Genomic DNA, 12003 nt, shown 5'->3' on the forward strand with positions numbered 1-12003 from the left:
ATGTCTTAGATTCGAATATCGTGGATGGTGAATTCAATTGTGTGGCTTCCGAACTCTCCCTCCCCTTAGACCATCTCCAACCCATGGGGATAAAATTTAAGCCATCAAACTGATTTTCACCCCCAACCCTTTTGGCTTAAAATTCTAGCCCGAGATTATTAAATAATGATTTTAGTCTAACTTTTTATTTTTGGTAACTTTTTCTGAAAATTCAAGTTATGTAGATTATCCTAATTTATTTTTATGAACATTTTAATCTAAAAATATTTAAATTCCAATAAGTAATTAAAAATCATACAAATACATAGGTATTTATAAAGTTTTAAGTTAAATTTGATTTAAATTATTTTAGACGTTGGATTTAATTTTGGGCCGTCAATTGTTTTTTTACTAGTAAATTTGATCTAATTTGATCATAGCTGTTAAATTATAAGTAAAAACAAAAACAAAACAAAAAGTTTGAATTATGACATTTTGGTGGGTCCAGAATAATTTAAACCAGGCTTAAATCCTGAGGAGAATCTAGCCCAGAGATTTATTTTCTCCTCGATGCTTATTTTAGCCCATGGTTGGAGATGATTTGGGGGGTTTTAAAGCTTATAATTTAAGCTTTATCCCATAGATTGGAGATAGTCTTAAGGGGGTGTAGTCAAACTCGGATTTGAGAAGATTTTAAAAGACTTTAAAATCCTAGTGTAGTCAATTAAAAGATTTTAAAGGATTTTAATATCCTTTCAAATCTAGTTGTAGTCAATTAAAAGATTTTAAAGGATTTTAAAATCCATACAACTCTAAGTGTCACAGCCCATCCCGACATATTTAGTTTTGATGGTGTGAAATGTCTTAATTGCCCTTGGACATTGAGTTTGTTATGTGGTGTTGTGGTTTAAGTTTGGGCTTAAACTAAATTGGTCAGTTCCTAAGTTTTTGGAACTTAAAAGTTAGTAATTTTTGGTGGTGATTAATGACCCTAAATTGGACCCCACACACACACACCTCTCGTTGACCTTTCTCTCTCCTCCCTCTCTCGGATCTTCTTCCATTTCCATACAACTTGTACGGACAACCTTCAAACTTTCACTTCCAGTCGCGGATTGAAGCTGGGGAAGTGATCTTTGAATTCCTTGCAAGTCCAGGAGCTTATCCATACCATTTTTGGTAAGTGAAACCCTCGAAAACCCGAGAACGCAGAATCTCAGTTTTGATGCACTGTTCATGTGGTTGTAATTATGGATGTTTCAGGTGATTTGAAGCTTGTAGGAAGGTTTAAAACATCCCTACAAAGCTTGGAGAAGAAAAACCAAGTAAATTGGACGTTGGGAACGTGAGATTGGCGAGTTTTAAGTTTGGCCAGATTATCGTGGATTTTTCCGGCAAGATCCCGTAATTTTTAGGTCTTAAAACTGGTAAGGATTTGTTCTACTTGTCTTAAGCTTCATTTTGGTATATAATTCGTGAAATTTGGTTGAAAAATGAAGAAGTTACAAGGTTTTAAAGTTTTTCCAGTTTTCGGCGACGATCACGAGAGTTCGAAGGTAGGGGATGACGGAATATTCCGTCAGCTTTGATGAAATATTCCTAATGGCGTTGGTTAGTTTTAACGGTTTCTGTTACTTTTTAACGGAATATTGCTAACGAGGTTAGGGGATTCCGTTAGGGTCCCTACACTTGGCTGCGCGTAGGGCCGTGCCCTTGCCAGCGCGTGAGGGCTCCAAAAAGTATTTTAAAAATTTGGGCATGTTCGTGGAGTTGTGTAGGTCTCAATGGTATATTTATATACCTCATTTGAGCATTGTATGAGAAATTATTAGCTAGTATGGGTTATGTGCTTTAAATTAACGTTTTTATAGTTGTTTCACATATAGGGGAGACTTATGCCGAGGACAAGCGCAGTCAAGGGCGGCTCGGGGGTTACGACCCTTCGACATACCAGTGAGTGGGCTTTTGGTTTTCATTATACACTTATATACTTGATATTTTCCTAGAAAATGCTTTTAAGAGAAGTGGTGTCAGTTACAGGTCTTTTAGTGGAGGTTTGAGCTCTAATGTTCAGAGGATAGGCGGTAGATTTTAAGGAGGCCCTAGATTTTAGAGATTGAAAGATTTTGGTGGTTCAGGTGGTTTAGGTGCTCCCTTATGCCACATATGTAATAATAGGCATTTTGGGGAGTGTAGGAGAGGCAACAGTAGATGCTATACTTGTGGACAGATGGGGCATAGGGCTACACATTGCCCTCAGAATCAGCAGTGGCCCCAACAGCCTTCCTTACCACCTCCTACATCGATCTAGAAAGCTTCAGGACCTAGTAGTTATGCCCAAACTAGTCGTGGTGATGCTTATCATTATCAGGGCGATGCCACTCCTTATACTACATGACAGTAACAGTATTCGTAGAACCCTCATTATCAGGGTGGTTACCCTCAGTATTAGGGAGGTTCTATGCCATATCAGCCACATTCAGCAAGTGGATCCCAGTGGTACCAAGGGGGGCAGCCCCAGTAGGTAGAGATTGCTGCTAGCAGTGCAGGATCTTCGAGGCAATCTGGTCAGCCAAGACAAGGACGTGGTGTTCATGCTAACAAAGGTCGTGGTGGACGACAACAAAATCAAGGACGTATCCATAACATGACACTGCAAGATGCTCAGAACAATCCTGATTTAATCATGGGTACGTTAAATATTCTTGGTCATTTTGCTAGAGTATTGATTGATGGTGGTGCCACGTATTCTGTTGTTTCTCATACATTTGCTCAAGCGACGCAACCTCATCCTACACCTCTAGGATACTATTTAGAGTTTTATACGCCTAGAGGGGAGAAATGTTAAGTTGATCGGGTATATCCAGGATGTCCAATGATGGTGGAGGATGTTGTTATGCCAGCTAACCTTATTCCATTAGACATTGTTGATTTTGATGTGATTTTGGGCACTGATTGGTTACACTACAATCGTGCCAAGATAGATTGCTATGGAAAGTGTTGTTGATAATTGCAAGTGTACAATATCGTCCAAGTAATATAGTAATAAGTAGAGTGTCGTTCAAACAAGGATCGGATTAACCTAAATTTACTATTGAGATTGACTTCAAACTAAACTTAAATAAAAGATGGATTACGATCACAAATTCAAATATGCAAAAAAACCCAAACGAAAGTGAAAATATCAATTGAACAAACACGAAGTAAAAGTGAATGAATTATGAAAAATTAATATATTGAAGCACTAGGACATCAGGTTCCTCATTCTCAATCCCATCTAATCTCGTTATTCATATTAAACTCAAATTATTCCCATGTTGCTAGCAATTATCCCTTGATTCGTCAATATTTCCTTTCAGAATATACTAATTGTGTTTCTAACTATCTACCCATGCTATGTCTAGCCACAGAAGTAGATAATCAAATCCCTTTACGCTAAATGGATAATTTCACAATACTACACAAGTCATAACCAGTATGTCTACTCAAGTATGTAATTCATGGTAATTGTTATGAGAAGCAATCTACTAAACTCAACCTGTCAGTCCCAATTTAGTTCTTCACACAAATAATGGCCAGTTATTTGATAATGATAAAGCACAATAACAATTACTCAACATGGAAAACAACCGAGATCAATATGAAATAATAAGAATTAGATGTTCATGATGAGAGTACACCCTAATCCTAGCAAAAGGACTTAGTTCATGATTAAACTAATGACAAACATGGATAAATTCGATGACATAAAGAAACCCAAAACCCCAATTCTGGAACCGTGTGTGATAAACCCCAAAACTGCCACCCTTTCTCAAGAGTCCCCTCTTGCGGCTGCTAAAAACCTTTTTCTTTCTATGCCTTTCCTTTTTGTTCCCTAATCCACATGCCGTTTGGACTCTCAAACCCAATTCGTTTTGGGAAAACACATCACCGCATGCTTGCACCGCCTAATTTTATTGGGCTTGCTTTAATGATCCAATTTCCAAATGATGTATGGTTCCATTCTTTGCTCCAGCCCATCAATCACATCCCATTCGATAATTCTTTGAGTTTCTCTAATTTAAGCTTCCAATTCCCTGCTTTATTCACAAATTATGTTCTCTACAAAAATCACACAAAAACACATCAAACTCACCAATTTACTATAAAATCATGACTAAGTTATAGGTAAAAGAGTTATCAAATATATATAAAATATCACCCTAACAAATACCCCCAAACCTATCTTTTGCTAGTCCTCGAGCAAAACATAAAACAAAAATAAGAAACTGACTAAAACAAGTCTAACTAAACCCACTTTCGCTGGCAAAATGATTGCACTGATCATGTGCAACAAGCCTTTAAACCCCTAGGTGTCCCTAGTTGGAGGAGTTGTGTCTCCTGAGGGTTTACTAGTTATGCTACCCACAAATGCTTTACTGAAAAGCAAAGGTGTTACAGTTATCACTTCCAACAATTAATGAAAACCAATGCATGCCAATCATACTTCCAAAACTAAAGTTATGCCCTTATAAATCAACGCATCACAATGGAAAGTATGAAGCCAACATCCCAAGCACTCGAGCTTAAAAACATCCATACTTGGCGTGTGTACAAATTTGCCTCGACTCTAAGCCTCACTAGATATCACTTTATTTTCTCATAGAACCTAGGCTTTCTCTCTTAACAAGCATATGTGATGATTTTATGCAAAAGGAATCAATATATAATCACATATGATCAACATTGGAAAACAGCCATTTCTGAAAATAGATCTCATGAAAAGAATCGAATACTAAGAACATTGGTATCAACCTTCACCAAAAAAGCTAGACTTCCCCATAAATCCATTAGGTCTTTGAAACGGTTGTAACGTAAGGCTAGGTATTTGGGCTAAAAAAAAGAAAGGATAAGGAAAAACAAGAACTTGAGAGACACTACGACTTTTTTGTATATACGTAGGCTAGCACCCCTTTGAAATTTGATGTGATTCATGGCGTCCAGGACTCATGTTATACTGAATGGTACAATTTCTCTTCTTTTTCTTTTTCTTTTTCTTGATTTTTTTTTTTAAAAAAAAAAACTACAAGAAATAAAAATAAGCCACATGGTACCTCGGTACACGCCACTACTTTGATGTAGAATTCAACCTTGATTTCTTTTGGTATCACCTTGGTATCTCTCAAGCTATATGGTATGGCTAATATAGGGTAGAGTGGATAAGATTTTATGTGAGTGATGAAAGAAAAGGCTAAGTGTTTGGCTTCAATGGGGTTAATGGAGCACACAAAAGGGTAGGGAATAGGTCTTTTAGTGGTGGAAAACATGCATAGCCTAACTTCGTTTCTATAGTTCCATCTAACCCAATGGCAAGAATACCCAACATATATTAAAGTTCTTTAGTACCCAATGCAAAATAATGTTAATGAGATCATAAAAATTAAAGAAAGAAATTGAAAAGTGTTTAGGAGTAGAAACAAATTAACCCTCTCAAGAAAAGCTTAGGCTCAACAACTCACATGGGTAGTCTTCACTATTTCTCCACATCATCCAAACATGGACAATTTCTCCACCAAAGTACTTGAGACATGGCAAAATGAATGGTAAAAAAAATAAAAAATAAAAAAATGTGATGCAAAAACCTTCTAGGCAACCCTTTAGCAAAGGAAAAATTCTTAGCAAGACATATACATCGCCATTAATATGCTAAAGTGATAACCTTAACAACTTATGCTTCCAAGCTCCTATTGTTTCCAACAAATTCTAACACCCAAACCCAAAATTTTAATTCCAACCTCATCCTATAAATTTTAACAAAACAATTAATCACATAAGGATGTATAAATATAAGCATGAAAGAAAGTAAGAGAATAGGAAGAGAATACACCTATTTTTGGGCATCATGGAAGATGGAATGGCTTTAAAAATAATGAATTCCGAGCCAAAATTGTTGCCTTCATCATGGGATAAAAATCTGCCAACAATCAGCAAAACTGACTTTTAGTGACAAAAAACAATTCCCAGAAACCGTCGCTAAAAGTATGAACAAGCCTTTTGTGACAGAGAAAATCTTTGAAGGTCGTCACTAAAGCTTTTTAATGACAGAAAATATGCAGAAATTATGCAGCAATTTACATGTTTATTTTCACTTTTTGAGCTTCTAAACCTCCCAATTCACAATGTAGGTCGAATTTTTGTCCCAAACCTATTCCAACACATCATATTAACCATTCTAAACATGTTAGCATCACCAAATTAACTTGAAAAACATCCAAAATTAATTTAGGTAGATAAGTTGATTATGACCAAAATATGAACTCAAAGTGCAATTTTGCAATTTCTTTGGCACATAACAACAAAACCACTCCAAACACATTTGAAATGACAAACTAAACATGTTCAAATTATCTGTGGGTGAAGAAATCAATATTATTAAACTTGGAACATAAAAACCTTAGTTGTTGACCTTAAAAACAAAAATTCAAATGAATCAACCAAACTAACAAAAAAACTAGGCTCTCCCCCCAAACCTAAACTAAACATTGTCCTCAATGAAAAATCACAACAAAAAGATGCACAATGAGTAGTATGGAACAGAAAGGAAGAAAATGCAAAACTAATAAACAAGGAAAGGAACGAATGAACCTGGTTGGGTTGCCTCCCAACAAGCGCTTAGTTTAAAGTCCTCAGCCCGACTTGGCATTGCAATCAATCGGGAGAAGCAAGGGTCACAACATTCGTGTTTCGCTCAAAACTGGCAGCAAGATATGGCTTCAATCACTGTCCATTAACTTTGAATGTAGCATCTGTTGTATGATCACGAATTTCAATCGTTCCATATGGAAAAACTTGAACAACTGTAAAAGGACCAAACCATCTTGTTCGCAACTTCCCAGGGAAAAGTTTCAGCCGAGAATTAAACAAAAGAACTTGCTGGCCAATATAAAACTCACGACTAAGAATATGTTGATCATGCCACTTTTTGGTACGTTCCTTGTAGATTTTAGCATTTTCATATGCATCATTCCGAAATTCTTCCATCTCGTTCAATTGAAGAGCTTTCTTTTCTCCCGCTGCGTCCATCTCAAAATTAAGCTTCTTCACTGCCCAAAATGCTTTATGTTCCAATTCCACAGGTAGATGACATGCTTTTCCAAACACCAATCTATATGGAGACATGCCAATTGGAGTCTTGAATGCAGTCCGATACGCCCATAGCGCATCATCCAACTTTGCAGCCCAATCTTTGCGTGAAAGTCCCACGGTTTTCTCTAAAATATTCTTGATCTCTCGATTGGAAATCTCAACCTGCCCACTAGTTTGTGGATGATAAGGTGTAGCAACCTTATATGTGATTCCATATTTCGCCAAAAGAGCATTGAAGTGACGATTACAAAAGTGCTTGCCTCCATCACTAATAATGGCGCGCGGGGTGCCAAAGCGAGTGAAAATATGCTTCCGGAGAAAATGAACAACAACCTTAGCATCATTAGTAGGTAAAGCAATTGCTTCAACCCATTTTGAAACATAATCCACAGCTACCAAGATGTATTGATTGCCATAAGATGATGGAAATGGTCCCATGAAGTCAATACCCCAAACATCAAAAAGTTCAACTTCTAGAATATTATTCAACGGCATTTGATGTCTACTTGAGATATTTCCAACACGTTGGCAGCAATCACATGTAGAAACAAAAGTATGAGCATCCTTAAACAATGTAGGCCACCAAAAAGCAGATTGTAGTACCTTGGCAGCAGTCTTTATGGCACCAAAATGACCACCACATGCTAGAGAATGGCAATGTCGCAAGATTTCCTCCATCTCGTCATCAAGAACACACCGTCTTATACATTGATCTGGACAATGCTTCCACAAGTACGGCTCATCCCAATAGTAATGTCTGACTAACGAAATGAATCTTTTCTTCTGTTGCCAAGTCAAATCAAGAGGCATGATATCACTAACTAAATAATTGACATAATCTGCATACCAAGGAGTGACTGAAGATTTAATGGTAAAGAGCTGCTCGTCAGGGAATGTTTCGGAGATAGGAACTAAGTCATTATCACCTTCATGATGCATAATTCGAGAAAGATGATCCGCCACCACATTTTCAGACCCCTTTTTATCCCGTATCTCTAAATCAAACTCTTGTATTAACAACACCCATCGAATCAACCGAGGCTTTGCATCTTTCTTAGATAATAAATACTTCAAAGCTGAGTGATCGGTGTAGACAATTACCTTTGAACCAATGAGATAAGAACGGAACTTGTCTAAAGCAAAGATAACGGTTAGAAGCTCTTTCTCGGTAGTGGCATAATTCAATTGTGCGTCATTGAAAGTTCGACTAGCATAATAAATCACATGCAGTAGCTTATCTCTCCGCTGACCCAAAACTGCTCCAATAGCATAGTCACTTGCATCACGCATAATCTTAAAAGGTAATTCCCAATCCGGTGCAACTATCACAAGAGCTGTCGTGAGCTTCATTTTCAACACATTGAACGCCTCAAAACATGATGAATCGAATACAAACTCCGCTTCTTTCAGGAGCAAGTTACACAACGGTTTTGTAATCTTAGAGAAATCCTTAATAAAACGTCGATAAAAACCAGCATGACCTAGGAAACTTCGAACTCCTTTGATGGAAGTGGGTGGCAGTAACTTTGAAATTGTCTCAATTTTCGCCTTGTCTACCTCAATGTCGTTGACCGAAACTTTATGACCCAAAACAATCCCTTCTTGCACCATAAAGTGACATTTTCCCCAATTTAGAACTAAATTGGTTTCTTCATATCTTTGCAACACCGAGGACAAATTATCCAGACAAGAATCAAACGATGAGCCAAAAACTGAGAAGTCATCCATGAATACCTCAATACAACACTCTACCAAGTCAGAAAAAATACTCATCATGCACCTTTGAAAAGTAGCAGGCACGTTACACAACCCAAAAGGCATACACCTATACGCAAAAGTACCGAAAGGGCATGTGAATGTCGTCTTTTCTTGATCTTCTGGTGCAATTGGAATCTGATTATAACCAGAGTACCCATCTAAAAAACAATAGTAAGCATATCCAGCAAGTCTATCCAACATCAAATCAATGAATGGAAAAGGAAAATGATCTTTTCGAGTCTCATTGTTCAATTTCCTATAGTCGGTGCATACTCTCCATCCTGTTGTAGTCCTCGTTGGAATTAACTCATTCTTGTCATTCTTAACCACTGTAACTCCACCCTTTTTCGGTACCAAATGCAAAGCACTCACCCATTTACTGTCCGAAATTGGATATATTATTCCAGCGTCTAATAACTTCAAAATCTCAGCTCGTACCACCTCCTTCATATTTGGATTTAATCTGTGTTGATGTTCAACTGAAGGCTTGTAATTGTCTTCCAACAAGATCCGATGCATACAAATGGACGGACTAATTCCTTTGATGTCAGCAATACTCCACCCAATTGCCATTCTATGCCATCTTAACACTCTCAATAGTTTTTCTTCTTCAACTTCACTCAAATATGCAGAAATTACAACAGGTAAAGTCTCAGCAGCTCCCAAGAAAGCATACTTTAAATGTGATGGCAATGGTTTCAAATTTAAGGTAGGTGCGGCTATGATACTTGGCGGCGATTTTGAAGGTACAAATCCAAGGTCTGCGAACTCCAATCGTCCACTCTTTGTAACTGGTTTAAAAGCATCCAAATAAAGAGCACATTCCGCTAACAGTTGATTTTCATCTTCTGAAGTAGCAGCATGAACTAGTGCAGCTTCCATAGGATCACTGGGCTTCTCAACTCTGAATTTTTCAGAAATAACGGTCTCAACTAAATCAATGCGAAAACAATCTTCCGCTTCTCTTGGAAATTTTCCAGCCTCGAACACTTTGAATGTTGCTTTCTCTTCTCCAATTCTCAATGTCAAAACCCCTTGTTCCACATCAATTAAAGTCCTAGCTGTGATAAGAAATGGCCAACCCAAAATCAACTGAGTCTCATAATCTTCTTCCATATCCAACACCAAGAAATCTGCTGGAAAAATCAACTTGTCAACCTTCACTAACACATCTTCGATAATTCCCTCTGGATATGCAATTGATCTATCCTCCATCTGCAAAGAAACAGTAGTGGGTTTAATTTCACCTATTACAATGTTCTTAGCAACAGATAAAGGTAATAAATTAATACTAGACCCCAAATCACATAATGCTTTTTCAAATAAATTAGTGCCAATAATTCATGGACTTTTGAATCTCCCTCTATCTTTTTGCTTGAGCGGAAGCTTTCTTTGAAGGATTGCACTGCATTCTTCTGTCAACTGAATCTTTTCATGATAGCCAAATTTTCTTTTCTTTGAGATGATATCCTTCATGAATTTAGCATAATTCGGCATCTGCTCCAAAGCATCGGCAAATGGAATATTAATCTCCAATTTCTTAAACATCTCTAAGAATTTGAAATACTTCTCATCTAACATATTCTTCTTGAGCCGTTGAGGAAAAGGAATAAGGGGCACATATGGCTTCACGGGTTGGACAACAGGCTTAGGGAGTGGCGTGGCTGCAATGACTGATTGTGGTGAAGCTTTTGAAGTGGTTCTCAGTATAGCTAGTGGCTGTACAACATCGGACAGTGGCTACTCCTCTTGTGAAATGGTTTCTACCTTTTCTTCCTCATTGTTTTTCTTAAAATCAGCTGTTGTTTTCACTTGTTTCCCTCTTCGAAGAGTTATTGCTTTAGCTTGCTCATGGTTTCTTTGATTAACTTCAGTTTGGCTTGGAAAATAACCTTTTTCTCTAACTGCCAAAGAATGAGCTAACTGCCCCATTTGAATCTCCAAATTTTTTATTGAGGCAACCTGGTTCTGAAGAGTTGTCTTAGTTTTGCTCATAAATTGATTTGTAATGGCATAAAGAGTATTCACGTTACCAGCAAGTTGTGCAATGACATATTCCAAATTATTCTTCTTCTCTTGAGGTTGGAAACCAGATGGTGGCTTTTGTACATTCTGATTATTGACCCATGAGAGATTTGGATGGTTTCTCCATCCTTGATTATAAGTATTGGAGTATGGATCGTTACCAGGACGTCTGTAAGCATTCACCATGTTTGCTTGCTCTTGAACAAATTCTGGAAAATCAACATTATACGAACAACCAACTGTGGCATGACCAGGAACTGCACATATGGAACAAACCTCTTGAACTGATGCTCTCCCATTCATAGAAAGCAAAGTGTCAAGTTTACTAGCAATCGTATCGACTTGTGCCTTTGAAGCAAATTTGGTAGAATTATTAATCTCAAAAACTCCTGCCCATCTTCCTCTTGCTTCAGAATGTTGTGTTTCGAGTGCTAGAGTATCAAAAAGTGCTTGACATTTGGTTGGCGTCTTGTTCTTAATTGATCCCCCTGCATAGTTGTTCACTGCAGCTTTGCTTGATACTGTTAATCCTTTATAAAATATCCGCATGAGAACTAAAGTAGGCAAACCATGGTGTGGACACTGAATCAACAAATTATTAAATATCTCCCATGCCTCAGAAAACGTCTCATCTGCCTGTTGAGTGAACTGCATGATATTATCTCTAAGGGTATCGGTCGTCTAGGTCGAAAAGAATTTCTCTAAAAATTTATTCTGAATATCGTTCCAACTCGTCAAGGTTCTAGGCCTCAAAGAATTCAACCAAGTCTTTGCTTTGTCTTTCATAGTGTATGGAAAGACCTTCATCCTGAGATGTTCCTCGGTGACTTCTTCTACCAATGCCATGTTGGACACCATATTGAAGTTATCTCTAATATGTGCCAATGGATCTTCAGTGCTCATGCCATGAAAAGAAGGCATCATATTAAAGTGGATAGTCTTCAATTCATAATTCCTTGCAGCTGCAGGAAGAGCTATGCTCGACGGTGATTCTGGAATGGTTGGAATATCAAGATCTCCCATCGTTTCATTCTGAACTAACGCCATCTTGCTCTCTTGCTGCTGTTCTTTCTCACCAACTTCTCTTTGGTCTTTTCGGATTTCACAGAGTCTTTT

The 12003-nt window shown here is 37.6% G+C and overlaps 1 non-coding gene across 1 annotated transcript; it reads left to right on the forward strand.

The window, feature by feature from the left end:
- Positions 1-11452: 11452 nt before the first annotated feature.
- LOC114822912 (small nucleolar RNA R71) lies at positions 11453-11559 on the forward strand. The gene has a single exon (XR_003771079.1). It is a non-coding gene; the product is annotated as a small nucleolar RNA R71 (small nucleolar RNA).
- The last annotated feature ends 444 nt before the right edge of the window (positions 11560-12003 follow it).

Source organism: Malus domestica, chromosome 09, assembly GCF_042453785.1.
Source record: "Malus domestica chromosome 09, GDT2T_hap1".
NCBI classification, from domain to species: Eukaryota; Viridiplantae; Streptophyta; class Magnoliopsida; order Rosales; family Rosaceae; genus Malus; species Malus domestica.